The 16,262-nt window shown below is 41.7% G+C and overlaps 1 protein-coding gene across 1 annotated transcript in view; it reads left to right on the forward strand.

Annotated features, from left to right (window-relative positions):
* The first annotated feature begins 2,539 nt into the window (after positions 1 to 2,539).
* osbpl3b (oxysterol binding protein-like 3b) overlaps positions 2,540 to 16,262 on the forward strand; it is a 38,810-nt gene continuing 25,087 nt past the window's right edge. The window contains exon 1 of the mRNA XM_073484566.1: positions 2,540 to 2,639. The gene's annotated coding sequence lies outside the window, so the exon portion shown is untranslated. The remainder of the gene's footprint in view (positions 2,640 to 16,262) is intronic.

Here is a 16,262-nt window from a genome sequence, read left to right on the forward strand (position 1 = left end):
CTGCAGAGTCCAGTTTAATGAAAGTTCCATGCATGTGTGTGTGTCACAGAGCCGCCAAGAGGCTAACGCTGCCCGGATCTCAGACACAGAGCGACCTCTGGACCTGTACAACCGCCCACTTTCCCAGGGAGAGATGAAGGCCAACGGAGAGAAAAGCCTGCCTGTAAAGGACGAATCAAGCAGCAGAAAGGAGACTTTTAAAGCAGGAAGAAATATTTCTAGCTTGAGTAAGTCAGATGTAGCGGAAGATATGGCAGGTATTGAATCACATGATGAGTTGTCATCAAGGGCAGCTGCAGAGCAGGAGAAACTGGCGGTGGGAAGTGTCTCTAACCCCTGCATCCTGCCCAGGCCTCCTGTCCTGCCAGGCATTTGCCCAGTGGACAGATGTGGGTCTGCGGGTAGAGAAGGCGCAGCTCTCAGCCTCCAGGACGTTCAGAGTTCATTCAGCAAGACGACGGCCCATCGCAACTTTAACAGCTCCATCACACGTGCTGCTGTGAACCTGAGGGACAACGTAGTCACGGGGAAAAAACATGACTTTTATGGGATCAACTGTCACTACCTCCATGGATAACTGAATGTACATTGATTTTAACATCCTGGGAGTGAATATTAGCTGTAAAAATTTAAAAAACCTAGTTGTAAAATGTAACCACAACTGAATACTTAATGGTGAAATTTAAACACCATTGAGTTTTGGTTTCTCAGGTTATTTATTGCATTAACTAATCCTTCAAAGTCTGTTTAACCAGTTTAACCAGTTCAAGTTGTTACCCTTTTGTGCGATCCAGAGATATATGGATTTAATTTAACAACCTGGGGAAACCACATGAATCTAAACACATACAACCAGATAATTTAGATGGTTTTCAAAGTAAAATAACTGAATGTTATAAATTTAGATTTCAACATTACACAGTCACGGTTACATTTCACGATAAGATATTCAGTTGCTTCTGAGATTCAGCTGTAATTTGCTTCCATCACATCCAAACCAAAACCTGGTTGGCACAAAAAGAGTGACTTTAAAGGCTGACATTTTTCTCATATGCTCACAATAAACTAATTGGATCTTGTTCTTGTATTTACTGTGAGTCGTGTCTTTGTTTGCTCACTCAGTACTGTTAAGTACAGTAAACAGACAAGCTAATTTAGAAATGTTGTTAATTTGCTCTTTGGTTCTCATCTTTTCATTTGCAATATTCATCAGAGCTGAGGATGTATTATACAATAATGGTCTTATATAAGGCTCCCATAAGCCATGGCTGATTGTAAGGCTAAAATAAAAGAAAGAGCCTTCAAAGCTGACTTTCATGAGCTCAGCCTGCCTGCACAGTCCACACACGGGGAATATTCAGCGGCAGTAAATTCATAATGCAGCACAGATGAGTCCTTTGGTCTTTGCTGTAACCTTTCTCATTTCACAGAGGCAAACATTTGTATGAAGATGTTTTTTCCACCACAAACGTGACATAGAGTTCATCACCGACCATTGTGTCGGCTGTGTTACGGAATCCATCTCTGTGTATTAAAGGTGCTGCAGTAACCTTGTAGCTCGCCAACGTGAAAGGAAAACATGCCTTTTCGCACTGTAATCTGTTGCAGGGAGGCTGTGAAAGGGTTTTTTTTTTTTTTGTGACAGAAAGTCCTTGAGCAGAAAAACCTGCAGCCTTGAGTGATATAACAGGCTCCCATTCAGACTTTCAAGGAAAAACAACAATGATAATGGCTCTCGCTTCAATCTGAAGTTGTCAGGCTATTGCTGAGGGCAGGATAAGATTGTTAAGATTGTTTGTTTGTTGTTTGTTAATGTGCATGTGTTCAAACCTGCATGTATAAACAAACACTTACATCGAATTCAAGGTCATGAACAAATTCAACAGCCCTATCCACTCATTAGGTTGTTTACCTTTATTTTTTTAAATCTCAGTAATTGTTTGCAAAAGATGCTCTAGTTTATTGACTTCATTTTCCTCATTATGTCATAACCATTACAGGAAACCTGTGATTGAGGCATGTGTCCAGCAGGTGGCAGTATATGATCATTTCCAGCAGCAAATCCTGTCGCTCTTCACTGACTTTAATTCGTTTATCTGACAAATGGTATCTTGTCATTTTTGGCAATTTGAACATCATTTCAACTATCGCATAGAGTTAATAAAAACAAAAAAAAGTAATCCCACTCCTTATCTGCACACGGACACGGGGATGTAAGATTGATCCAAATCTGTAATTGAAAGACCAGAGTGTTAAATGTCTTAATGAGTCTGTCTCCATCCACACGGTGTGTCCTTGCTGTCGGGGTCCTCCTCAGCGCGTCATGGAAAAGATGCTGTCAATGACGCTGGCCCCGCCCCCCTCGAGGTGACGCTGGGCTCCGCTCTGCGTTTTAATTGGAGCGTGGCTTCAGTCAGTCACGCGCCGGGCGCCCTCCTCCATACAGCGGTGGAGAAATTGATGCTTGCAGAGCGGATGGTGCATGTGTGTGCATGTCAGTGTGGAGAGGGCAGGCTGACTGTGTGAGGCTGTAGTTTGAGTGTGTCCTCACTGGCTGTGTACTGTGTTTTTGTTGCGTGAGAGTATTTTCAAGATCTCCGCCCTCATCACCTGGAATTCACATCTGTAACTCCGTCAAGGTGAGTGCGTTTTTTTTTTTTTTGCAGGTAAAAATGTTTGTTTTTTTTACTTCATGATTAAAATCTTTCTTCTTACAAACTAACTGTTCGCGCTTGGAAATCACGAATATGTCGTTTAAAAGTTGCACTGCAGCGCTTTGAGGAAGCATGAAACATTTCACAACAGTTCAAAGAAAAGTGCTGCAAAATTTCAGAGTGCTCACTTGTAAATCTTGAAGTGAAACCGGAACCTGCATTTAGCACCACCTGACTTTAAAATACTGGGTTCAACTCTCCTGTAGCCCTCTCCAGTCAGGTGTGTTCAAACCATTTGAAACACCAGTAGAGCCACAGTCTCCATGGTAACTCTAGGCCCCCGTCCTCTTCCTCTCCTGACAAGTAAATACAAGTTGTGAAGGATAAGTCTACTGTTTCCATATGAACCTGATCTACAGCAGCTCTTTGCAATATCAGTGGCAAGCTTTTCAGTACGACCCAGCCACAAGCCAAACTATGAATAATGTGCCTTTATGAGTGGCTGTATCTCTCATGCTGAGTGCATGTAGGTGTGTGTGATGATGACAGGGAGCGCAGATAGGATCCATTTTCAGATTAAATCAGGGCTTGAGCTCAGCATCACACACTCACCAGGTTTGGTGTGAAAACAGTAGGGTTTTTTGCAACATTTTTAAGGCAGATGTAAGAGAACATGTATGCCAGTCATCAGTGCGCTCCCTGATGATTACAGTTTGTGTAAATCCAGCATAATGATAGTGATTCTGATACTGAATATGGGGATTGAGGCAAAACTTTGTAGTCAAATGTCTACATCAGTCCTAAAAACGTGGGCGAGTCAAAGCCGCTCTGTTTGGTAAAATATTACTCTGGCTCACTCACAGAGTAGCTGTAAATTTAGGGCTTACAGCGTGTTATCTCAGCTCTTTTTGGGTGTTGAGTCAATAGTGCAACAGAGGAGGCTTTTCAGGTGCAGCTCAGGCTGTGTGTGTGTGTTTTGGTGTGTGAGGCTCAGTAAGGTGTACTGAGAGTTTCTATGTAAATGTTTGTCGTGGATGGTGCCCACATCCTGCCTCAGATTGGTGTACAGGTGAAGGACAAAATCACAAGTCTTGATGATTTATTTCCAACACTTGAAACTCCTCCCTAAATTTCAGTATGTGGACTACTTCTCTTTTTGTTACTGTTGCAGCTCCTGAGGTTTTTCATTGCTGTCACACCCAGTCCAGGTCAGTGATCGCAGTCAAACACAGGGAGACTGTGAGGGAGAGGAATCAGTGGAATCTGTGGAATGCACCCGCAGGATAGAAAAAAATCTTTGGCCGTGCATGACATATATTTAAAAACAGCAGCGGGGCTTTTGCATTGCATGAGGCCACCGTCACGGTAATCTCAGTTCCCTCCCGGCATCTGGCTGAATCTTGAATAAATGTGCAGAAACCTATCATCTGTTAGATTCCACTGTGAACAGGTGTTTTTGTGTTGCACCGCGTCACGTAGGAGAGGAATATTGCACAGATATCCAGTCCAATGCATTGATATTTACCAATCAATAATTCCCTTTCATTGATTAACACCACTGATAGTAGAGGATGTAGTATAGAGCTTTAAATGTGTATGTTCAAGTCATAAAGTAACCTGTATAGCACTGCTCCAGGGTCTGCTCTAAACAGAAAAACAATGCATTTTTTAATATCCACTAAACAACAAGTGAATAAAGCAGGAAGTGGATAAATAGGACCAGAGCAACAGCTGCCCTGAGCATCTCGTGCATGTGGCAGGTGTTGCCTCTTTCTGCGTGGGCAGCAGGCCGCCATAAATAATTCATGTGGTTTCATATGTAAACAGGTAGATGTGCTTGATGGACCATGTCTCCTTTTTCTTACATGTTTAAACTTCGTCTGAAGATTTTTTTTTTTAGTTTAAAAAAGCTGTTTGTACCATGCAGTATTAGCAAGGACAGATGAAACAACTATTATGACCTGCCAAGGGACTGCAGATGTAAATTAGCTCTAAGCTAACTCTGGTGCAATCAAATCATCAAATGGCAACATTTATGTTTAATATTGTACCTGGTCCCTCTACAAATAAAGATGAATTAGATTAAATAATATTTCAGTTTCACTTGTATCAGATGAATAAGATCACCAGTAACTGCCTTGAGATACATCATTTTTTCTGGCCAGTCAAAGTGACTTGGATTATACAACAATATGACATTTCTAATGACAGATTGATGATCTCGTCTCAGCCTCCTCCAGGCATCAGAGAGGCTGAAGGAAGGATGGTTTCATAACTCCCCTACAGTCTGCCAGATATCTGCATGAAGTTTTAATGAGAGCGGCCCTAGCAGATACTTTTAACCAAAAAACAATAGCTCGCTCCACGAGCAAAGATGTGTTTTCACTGACCTCCTCCATACAGCCATGGTCATTCTCTGGGTTTGCGGGGCTGAATTATTCAAAATGCTCACCAGCTTAAAGAATGGCAGCTCTCATGTACTTAAATAATACATGGCTTTGAGTCTGAAAATAATATTCTTGACTTATCTTCACTCGTCTTTACATCTGGACAAATGGTAAGTCAGTATTGGCTTGTGAATGTCATTTAAATCATTAAGCAACCATTCTCTGAACTAATATACAGTAAATTAGATTTTGTGATGTCTGTGTAATTCTTAAAAATAAGTCCAGAAACACTTGTCAGTCTCCTCCTCACTCAACCATGCATAGGTGTAAATCCCAGAGGGAACTGGGGGACACGACCCCACATCATGCAAAGTGTGCAACCCCGCCCCGCCCATTGCCTCACAATGGTTTGATCCACTGCCCCTCCACCCTCACATGCTGCAGGCACCGTAGTGTGCATGTGTGGGAATCTGACTTTGGTGGCTGACTTTCAGTAAGCAGTCCAAACAACGAATATATTAGATATTTATATATATATATATATATATATATATATATATATATATATATATATATATATATATATATATATATATATATATATAACACATTTATAACCGTCACCCATCTTCGTTAAATTACAGGCCACTTTATGTCAGATAGCAGGTAGCTGATGTTTGTTAGTTGGCCGTAGTAACTTCAACCAGTATTTGCAAACTGTTTGAATTCGAGTCAATGTAAAAAGCTGGCAATGCAATGTCGTGCTCCTCAGCTGGCAGGGTGACAGGGTGTTGGTTAGCAGAGTTGCAGCACTACTTTTGGTGTCCCCCTCAGGAATTGCTCTTGAGAACATTTAATTTAATTTTCCCTCCCAAAGCTGACAGCAGATTGTCGCCCCTGCAACCACGGTATCCCTGGTAAGCTGCTCATACTTCAGATCAGATGTTCAAGAGGCTGTGTACAGTTCATGCAGATGGTTTTGAGAGCTGTCTTTGAGAAGGTCTTGTAAAGGTTTTAGCCATGCTAGATGTTAATGGCTCTCAGGACAGTTGTGCTGGCCTCTTGTTCCAGCATAATTGTCTTGGTACCTTAAACTAAACACCTCAACAACTATTGAGGATATGGCCATGAAATTCTGTACATTTTGTTCATGACCCCCAGAGGATGGGGAAACCTTTTGACTTTGTGATTCCCTAACTTTTCATTTAGTGCCATCAATTGGTCAAATTTTAAAGCTGCTGTGAGTGATATACAGAGCATAAGTTGCTCCGTATTCCAACAGCAATGACTGTTATAGAGTATTTGGTCAATAACCCTTGTCTCTCCTCCCCACACTCATGACAGGGAACTCCATAAAGAGGCGGTCCTATCTGCTGGTGAACGCACAGAGAGCAGGATCCTCCTGTTTGATGTTATGTCTGGAGATAACCGCTCCGCATTCATGTGGTGCTTACAGCAGCTTTAACTTTCCCTATACATTGGCCTCTGACTAGCTTTATGACTTGGTCATGATCCAGGCAAACTCCAAGTCAGTTAACTGTCATGGTCGTCTGAGTTAATAAGCTAACGGCAGCTGGCTACAGCCAAAGATAGATACAGCAAAGAGTATCGTGAGCAGCAGTTGTTTGTCATTGTGGTGATATACAGCCCCCTATATTTTCTGTAGCTATTTCTTACGAATTGCACCTTTAATCTAAGACGATGAACCTGGTAGCATTGTCACTGTGAGCATGTTAGCATGCTGATTAAAGCAACATTTGGCTCAGAGCACTGCTAGTTGCTTATTACCATATAGTGACAGCATTCGTGATGTCATTGCTTCCGCATTGATGAAAATAAAACTATATTCTAAAACATTAAAATGTCATGTTTGTTAACTTATCTCAGTCATAATGTGAGTCCAATGACGATTCAGGTGCTGTTTCATTTCTCAGTTCACATTTCTCCGCAGTAGGCTAAATTAGGTAAAGGCAGGAAATTAGGTCAATAAAACTCTACAAATAGAAAAGGCAGACCAACTTCACGGTCTGTGGGTGAGATGTGATCACACCACGAGTCAACACGGGCTGCTACTATTATCTTCTAAAACACAACTGCAGTCAAACCACAAAAAACTCAAGCCTGTCAGACTTTTTGTCAGCTCCCCACCCTTTTGTCTTTCCAACGAAGCTACAGTTTGAGTCATCCTCTGGTGCTGTGACAGTCTATCTTCTATGATATACTGAGAAAAATACATGCTGAAGGCTCATCCATACTCCAGTCCTGTGAGTCAGGAATGCTGCCCTGATGTGGCCGACAGAGTTGAGGCATGAAGTAAATCTCTCAAGATGCGGTAACTCTTCTCAGGACAGGCAGTTTATCTCTGTCTTGTCCATAAAAGGAAGGTAATGGAAGACGATGCCATGTCTAAATATATCTGCACTCGAAGGACTCGGAGATTGCTTGTGGCAGTGCAGATGTTCTTTCCAGTTTTTGTGATATCTTATTTTTTTGTGGCTATTTTTGTGGCTACATCCATTATCATGAGGAAGGAGCAGCATGCTTACATTCTCAATGTCATCATTCTCTTCCTCTGGGTCAACACCTCTGAACTAATTTGAGAATAGAGGTGGAGATGCCTCATGGTACATCCCAATCAGGACTGTGGTTGAATCGTAAGCCTCGAACGTATTTAATCGGGGAAAGCAACAGCTGGATTGCTACATGTGCCGCATCACCAAGAGCACTTTGTCCCATGAACTTTAGCGCGTTTATGCTTCCCACCCTCTCTTTTGTCAGTGTTGAGCTAAGCTGTGACTCCGCTCTGCGTCCTAATGAGCTGGTGTTGAGTTATGAGGCTGTCAGACTCCCCCACAATATAACAAAGGAGAGGACCTCTGCCACACTCAGAGCAGACAAGAGAAAGAAATGGAGACGTAGAGGGAGGACAGGGTTGTGTGGGGAGAGGAGAAGGGAGGGAGTGTGACGAGTATGTGGTTGATTAACAGGATGTGGTGTGTGAGAGTTTGTGATACAGGGCCTGTCACATGTCAGGCGGTAGTACATGAATGAAAGATGTCCGTCTCTCCCTTATTATTACAATCATAACTCAGCAAGTCTTTCCTCCCAGGCTGAGTAGGATGAGTCGGGAGTGCTTCAAACTCTATTTCGTGTTGCTTAAGATATAAGATTGCAGATAGCAGCGAGAGACGTGCACACTTTGTGCTCAGCATCGTGAGCCTGGTTTTTGGAGGGGCTCCCTCTGGCCTTGGCAACCTTTCACCAAGACGCCTTAAGCAGATCAGGAGCAGGCGTTACCATCTGCGTGTCTCCTCCAGAGAAGGTGTGGCCACACACGCAGACCGACGTGGGTTGGCAAACATTACCCTGCTTGGTGAAGAGATGTACCAATGAATAATAGATCTCATGCTGGGATGAAGCCAGTTTTGTCTCTGTGTCAGTCCTCTGTGCTAATGGCTTGCTGGGTGCTGCCATGCTGACCCGTGATGTCGCTCCGAGAATATATTTTAAGAAAGGAACACTTGTAGACTCTGCGGTGCCCTGATTCTGCTGATGGATGTAAGAAGAGGGATTTTTTTGCCCTACTTCCCGTTATACTGTTCAGATGTTTTTGGGAAAGTATCTCCAGCCATAACTCCTGCCCTGTGCGGGAGTTATGGCTGGAGAGGGCGATTAATTACTGCGCCTGATAAAAGTGACAGTGTTTCACAGGGGAAAAGCCAGAGAGTTTCAGGACTGACTTGTTCTGTAGTGATAACTCTTCAGGAGCTGAATCAGAGTGAGACAGCAGTGTTACTTCTGCTCTCCAACTGATTGCAGCCAGTTGAAGGACCTTATCTGAAACTGTAATCACATTGAATGACACAGTCCAGGAAATATTGCTTTTGGATTTGAATTGCTCCTCCAACTCTCTTATGTTGTCCTCAATCAGAGACCAGCTCCAATTGTTGATGGTGTTATCATCATTTTGTGCAGTTTGTAGTCTGAAAAGTGTGAGACACCATTTATAAGAGAATAAAGAGAGTGCTCAATCTTCAGAAATTGTGTTCATTCAGTGAAGTAGACTGTGTATAACCAAAGTGTAGCTCGCTGTTTCATCCTGTTTCTTTATGCTAGGGTAAGCTAAGCTAACCGACTGCTGGCTGCAGCTTCATATTGAATGGACGGATAGGACAGTCATATCAATCTACTCTCTGAAGAAGGGAGATATGTCAAACTATTACTTTAAATCTTACACCAATTCTTTTATCTCATAAATATAACACCAGCTTCCTCTTACTGTTGTCAAAGTAATGTTGCCAAAATATTAGGAGAATACTGTTTTCTGCTGATTCCTGATCCCGCCCTGCTCCTTTTTTGACAGGGTTTCTCTTCCCCTTCCAAGAAAGAGTTGTTCTGCATTTCAATAATGAAATAACAAAGACTAAGTGGCACCACCTCAGCAGGATAATGCACAGAAGAAATGAGATTACTGTTATTAAAGTGGTAACTTTTAGATGCATCAATGCAATAATCTGTTTGCTCATGACAAACTGACTTGTGATTAGTTTATCCTGCCGAGGAAAATTAAAGGCAATCAGAAATCAAGCAAGGCAGGCTCTGATCTGGGTTTATTCAGATAGATGGGTGGCAGCACTGAAGCTTTGTATTGAGAGAAATGATCTGTCAGAGAATGGCTGGTTGAGTGCAGACATAAGCTAGTTAGGACAACACCTTGTTAGGTGTTCGGTGAACGCAGAGGACATTTGTTTCGTCAAGTTTAGGCTGATGTTCTCAGAGCTGAAAAGACCAGAGAGAAGCTCAGCTTTGCCTCTTGGAGCAATTTTTAAATCAACATTGATTTTCTTCTCTTCAGATACCTCTGTTTCATCAAACCAGCCCGTGGCGCATCAAAGGGAATGTATTTAGATTGGGTCCAAACTGAAAAGCTCTTCTTTTTATCTAATAAAATAAAAAAGCACTTCTTTTGTTTCTATTCTTTCCCAGCAGCTTTGTTTGCTTTATACATAAACATTGGCTATTTTATAAACATAAGCCCCATAAACATTTGGAGCTGGCTGCTTTCCATGGCATTGAATTGGAACATAATTCAACTCTTACTGCTGGGTTTTGCATATGAAATGTTATTTGAGAGATTATATAAACCTCTATGTTTTTAAAGGTTATCTAAATATCATCTTATCAGCTTGGTAGAAGTCAATATTCTAACTGTATTTTTAGATGACTCATTTTTTACCTGAGGGCATACTGACTTCTCGAGTAGCTTTAGGCACATTTTCTCTCTCTTGTCATTACTCGAGCAGTATCTCTCCCAAAATGAGCTTCACTCTCGCCACTTTCACTTCATATTTCTGAGCAGTGGGAGTGTGATTTACAGTCCGCCCCAACCCAACTTTCTGATTTACTGGTGCATCAGCATGTACTGTCATTTTTTGCGAACATGACTCTATTTCCTGAGTGTGGGGGTTCAACCATGAAACGTTTATTCTGTTGGTGAGTCACATCCTAATGATGCCTGAAAGCCTGTTAGGCTCATCAGCCCTTTGGCAGACTCTGGAGAAAGAGTGGAGGGATGGAGAAACATCTGCAACATGAAATGCAGAATGTAATAGAGGGCTTTCAGCTTCTGTCAATCTAGTTAGTGCAGCTTGAAAGGACATTAAGCCATCTAGAACTTTTAACGGAGATCTATAGCTGACCGAGGCGTTGTTGACACTTCTCTGATACGCCTGAAACCAACGGAAGTAGGAGGGTTTGTGTTCCACAGTAGAGCTTTGAAAGGCAAGAAATCTCAGCGATGCGTGTATGTCAAGCACCTGCAGACATTTATAGTTATTTTGTGCAACTGGACAATAAGATTTTTACTCTTTATATTTTGAAATTATATGATTTATTGTAACACGTATATTTTCCACTGAGCATCCTGGCAGGCTACATAAGTGGTGACTCCACCTGCAGACCTTTGTTGCATATTATCTAACAAATAATTAGCTTCTATTTTGATAATGTTTTAAGTAATTTTCCAAGAAAAAAATGCCAAAGTGCATTAGTTTCTGCTCCTCAATTCACGACTGTCGTGTGTGATATATTGTTGAATTGAACGTTATTCAGGCAACAAGCCATTTTAAGACATCAGGTAGACCTTTTTTTACTCTCTTATCTGACATGTATTGGCCAAACAGTTATTCAGATTAATCAATAATGCAAATAATTGTTTGTTGCAGCCCAAGTTGGATGTCATCTCCCCTCATTTCTTGCCTGACCTATACTGCATACTATCTAATAACAGGCAAAAACAACCCCCAAACAATCTAGTGTAAAGCCATGCTAGCGAGGCCGTACTAAGGCACCTAGTGCTTTGAGCTAAGTGCTTGTGGTTCGATTCCCCAGGCAAAATCTAGCCTCAAGCCACCTGTGTATTGACTTACCAGAATAAAAGTAAGGTGATCACCAAAGTGTTTATAGTTCATCCTGAGTGAGACGTGATTTCCTCCTAATTTTGTAGCAATCTATCAAGTAACTGTCAAGACTTTGCACTTAAAACAAAATGTAAACCCCGTGGTGGCACTAGAGGAAAAATCATGGGGTGACCACAGACATTAAGATACGTCCTCTGTGAACCATGAATGTCTGTATGACATTTCCCAGCAAACCATCCAATAGTTGTTTGAATGTATCTGTACATCACAACCACAGTGATAGACTGACTGACCAAGAGGCCGACACTGCCATCCCCAGAGCCCTTAAAAATGTATGCATGTCATTATACTTTGGTCTTTCCCAGAATACAGTGTATCCCCAGAGAAGTTTAAAACAACATTATGTAAACATACCGGATGTAGTCTTATTTCTGCAGTCCAGCAGTCCGATAGAGGTTCTCCAATTAGATGGAGAATCTTCAAAGAGAGAAACGCACCAGGCGCTCCTGCTAGTTACACATCTGTCTCCTCCAAGTGTGGTGCTGGTTCGTCATTAAAGAACAGGTGTGGGTTTCACTCACCCACACTTTGCTGGAACACTCGAGAGATGTCTGTCACCTCGCCGTACTAATCATTTAGCCTATTGTGCTCGAGACACTTTGAAAAGAACATCTGCATTTATATCTGTTCCTTAAACAAAGAGATTATAGGGTAAAGCATGGCCTGCAAACTTGCCAGTAGTGATTAACATGAGTGCTTAATTATACCACAAATAGACTGAACTTCAGTTCGCCTGTCACTCAGAGAAATTACAGCTTTACTGAAATATGCAGCGGCTCTGAAGAGATGTGTAATGATGCCACGTCATTAGATATTTCTCTGTATGTACTTTAACCTTGTCTAAGGCTGAGCAATATATTATAATGTTTCTGTGAGATGAGACTATATATCGTCCTACATTTTGGATATCATAATATCATGATATAGCACAAGCGTTGTATTTTCCTGGTTTTAAAGGCTGCAGTACAGTAAAGTGATGTCATTGTCTGACCTCACCAGAATGTTCTGATTGCTCTTATACCGGCTTTTACCCAGCACGTCCCATATTATATTTCTACTGTGACAATGCTTCTTATTTGATGATATCATGGTCACAGTTACCCCAAATGAATTGTTAAAGGGCGACTCCACCAATTTCAGACATTAAAGTGTGTTTACAGGTCTTGGGAAGTTGTACTGCATACAGTAAAGTAGCATAAAGAAGTTTAAAGCCTTTTGTGGCTCCGAGGAATCTGCATGCATTCAGATAAATTGCCTCCAGTGAGTAAGTTGCGTTGTGGGTAATGTAGGCACCAGGTTTTGAAAGGAATGCGTGAAATAAAAAAGGTAATATCTCTCTTAATGGCAGACCAGTGGACTGCTTTCCATAACCTGGTGTCTACATTACCCACAATGCAACTTATGCAACTGGAGGCAATGTATCACATGACATGCAGCTTCCTCTGAAGCCACAAAAGGTTTATACTACTTTTTTCACATATGCAGTAGCACTCCCCAAGACCTGTAAACACACTTTAATGTTTAAATGTTTTTACAATTTTATTGGCGGTGTCCCCGAGTGCGACGTAACATGGAGGAGAGTAAAGGTGGAAAGCTCCTAAAGCATCGCACTCGGGGATCAACGCTTCTCGACTGGCAGGACGGCGGCGAGCGGAGCAAGCTACTGCTAGCGTGAGTTATTCAAAAACCTTCTTTTTAGTAAACTCTGTGTACACAAACAATGTTCTCAATGCTCGTGTTCATGTGTAGAGACCCTGGTGATACTACGAGCAAAGTTTCATGTTGTGTCGAGTCTTCTTAGTGTTTTAAAAATAGCGATTTTGATGCTACCATAAAGTTGCCCCTAGCACGCCATTGAAAAAGATAATGGTAATTATGCTTTTACACGAAGGTTTGTCTCAGGTTCCTTCACAAAAAAAGCCTAGGTTGCATTTTGGCGAGAGTTTCACTTTAAGTAGGGTTGTGGAGTCACGTGGCCCAATCAGGCCACAGCGCGTCCCTCAAAATGCCATCAAACACACCTGGACCAATCACAACCCTTTAAAGAAAAAAGTGTCCACATGTTTTGAATACTGTAATTTGAATACTGTGTTTTGAAATGCATTTGGCTTTTTCCTTTAGGATTACACGAATATTGAGATGTTGCTGCGATGTGTACCATGTCGTGGGTTTTGTTTGGTAGATATTTATTTTAATGGGACACATGACTCATTCTTTTTTAAATGTCATTCATTATAAAAGACTCTCAATTCGACAGCTTTATCTTTAATGTAGACAGAAAAAGTGTCTGCTTCCATTACCCAGAGCCTTGCATACTGTATGTGCGTACATATTTGTGTTCATGTATACGCACATGTGTCTATTTGTGTTCATACATGAAGGGGAGGCCATCTTGATGACAGTAGGACTTTCCCTGTAGCCTGTATTTATCTTTTGTCCTCAGTCGCTGTCAGTGGTCATGTAATCCCCTCTGATTCTCTGACCCACTGGACAAACACAGTCAGCACTCACCGCCTCTCAGCATCCCCCTTTTTTACCACGCTGTGGTCTCAGGCATGACTCATTAGTACAAGCCACAACCACTTATGTTAGACCTCCACTGACTTAATGTTAGACTCCTCTGTTTTCTCGCTTCTCATATCTGCTTTCTCGTGCTCCTCAGTCTGTAAATGACGGCAACCACTGTCAAGTGAAGTAAAAAATCCATACTTACAGTAACCCTGAGCTCTCTGTAATCTAATATCGGTTTTATTACAATCGCTTACTGCATTTCTTCATTGCCATCAAAGAGCGTGTGCTCTTCAGTGAGAGAGGGTAATTACTGGAGCTGTGACGTCTAATACTGCTGTCACCCTCATGAAAGCCTGAGAAGTGGTCTTGTTGTATCAGATGAAAGGCTGCCCTGAAGGGTGACAGTGGAACAGACCTGCGCAGAGCTGGTGTGATCGGTGGAAAGTGGATGAATAAATAATAGAAGATGGAGAGGATGAATTGGATAGATAGACACATGCACACAGTGTAGATAGATTACATTCAGTGTCTCATAAATCACAGTTGTCTATCGTCTGTTTCTGTTCTGGTTTGATTAAATGCGTTCACCTATAATTGAGCTGACAAGATGCAGCAGACATTCTGCTGTTTGGGGTCCTCCTTTATGTGTGTCCTGCCACTTTGATCTATTGTCGTGGCTGTGTTTTGGGCGCCGTGCTCTGTCAGTGTAAACCGCGGCCTGTGGTCCGCAGACAGAGCGCTAGTGTAGGCTTGGCAGAAGGACGGAGGTTTCAGATGACGATACGCTTTTGTCTTTCCAACACAGGCTGTGGCCATTATGCAGCACAAAGCTCGCGGATGCAGAGCAGGTAATGTGATTAACCTTGCTGCTGCTTCAAAGTGGTTTTCAACACGTTACGTGCCTGATTCAGTCCAAGATGGCAGGAGGTGTGTTTTCTTTGGGAGAAAGCAAATAGTTAATACCTTTACCAAAGGACCACTCAGTGGGTTTTTCCAGACCTTTCAACCAAATTCACCTCATCAACAGATGGAATTTTCTCAGTTCTCTTATTAAACGGTGTATTAAACAAGGGATAGACCGATTATCAGGGTCAATGTTCAGCATTCAGCATAACCCCTTCTTTTGTCTGATTGCAGATAAATTATTTTTAAAAAGTGCTACTGATGCAACATCCTTTTCACACAACATAAAAATGACTATTGATTTATGATTCAAAAATGTTGTCACGCAAAAATGCATTTTCTTTTTTTTCATTTTAATTTTTTCTGTTTGTCCAGTGTGAGAATTGGCTGTTTTTCTCGGTTTTCTATTATAGTAAATTAAATACCTCTGGGTTTCGGGCTGTAGTTTGGCCCTTTTTGATCTCTACTTTTTTTCAATGATTAAAGGATTAAAAGATTAAGTGTAAAAAAGAAAAAAGGGTAATCTTTTACAAAAATAAGTGTTCTTTGCAGCCCTACAATGATTATTGGTTTTATTATTTAATGGAGGATGTTTTATACATTTGCTATATTGTGATATATATTCATAGGGGAAAATATTCTTAATAATATTGTATATTGAGTATATTAATAGTACTTGAGAAATATATAGTCTTATTTAGCCCCAACCAAAGCTATAAAAAAATCAAGACAGTGCAGTGACTGACAGAAATAAATACAAGATATAATCACGACCTCCTCTCTGAGTCAGAATCTCACAGATGGACATTTGATACAGCGATGAACTCAGAACCATTGGTCCGCTCTGCATCCTCAGTAGAGCCAAACTAATGACCTACTGCTTGTTCCCATGTGGCCATCATGATTTACACATCGTACTGGGTTGTTGATCAGCTCTCCACACGATGACAAACTGCCACTCGCTGCATTAGCAAGATGTGTTTGTGTGTGCTGACGTGGTAGACCAGGCGCATCACGCTAATTAGTCTGTGTGAAGTGTGGCAGTTGACTGAAGGTTGCCATTTCCGACAGAGGCCCAGTTGTTTTCACACTCCGTTGACGTGATGATATCACATTTCACTGATGATCTCGCTTCTCAACGCGTCTTTGCTGTACATGTGACAGTTGCCTTTTATTCCCTCGTCACTGAGCTGTGGAGTCACATCAGCCACCACTCAGTGTCATATACTCACGTGCTGGACCATGGGGTTAGATACAGCTTCTGAAAGAGCTGAGTTGACTCATTCAATTGAGTGTTCATCAGCTTTATTGGCCTGTACACATACAAG

The sequence above is a fragment of the Pagrus major genome, chromosome 17 (assembly GCF_040436345.1).
Source record: "Pagrus major chromosome 17, Pma_NU_1.0".
Lineage (NCBI taxonomy): Eukaryota > Metazoa > Chordata > Actinopteri > Spariformes > Sparidae > Pagrus > Pagrus major.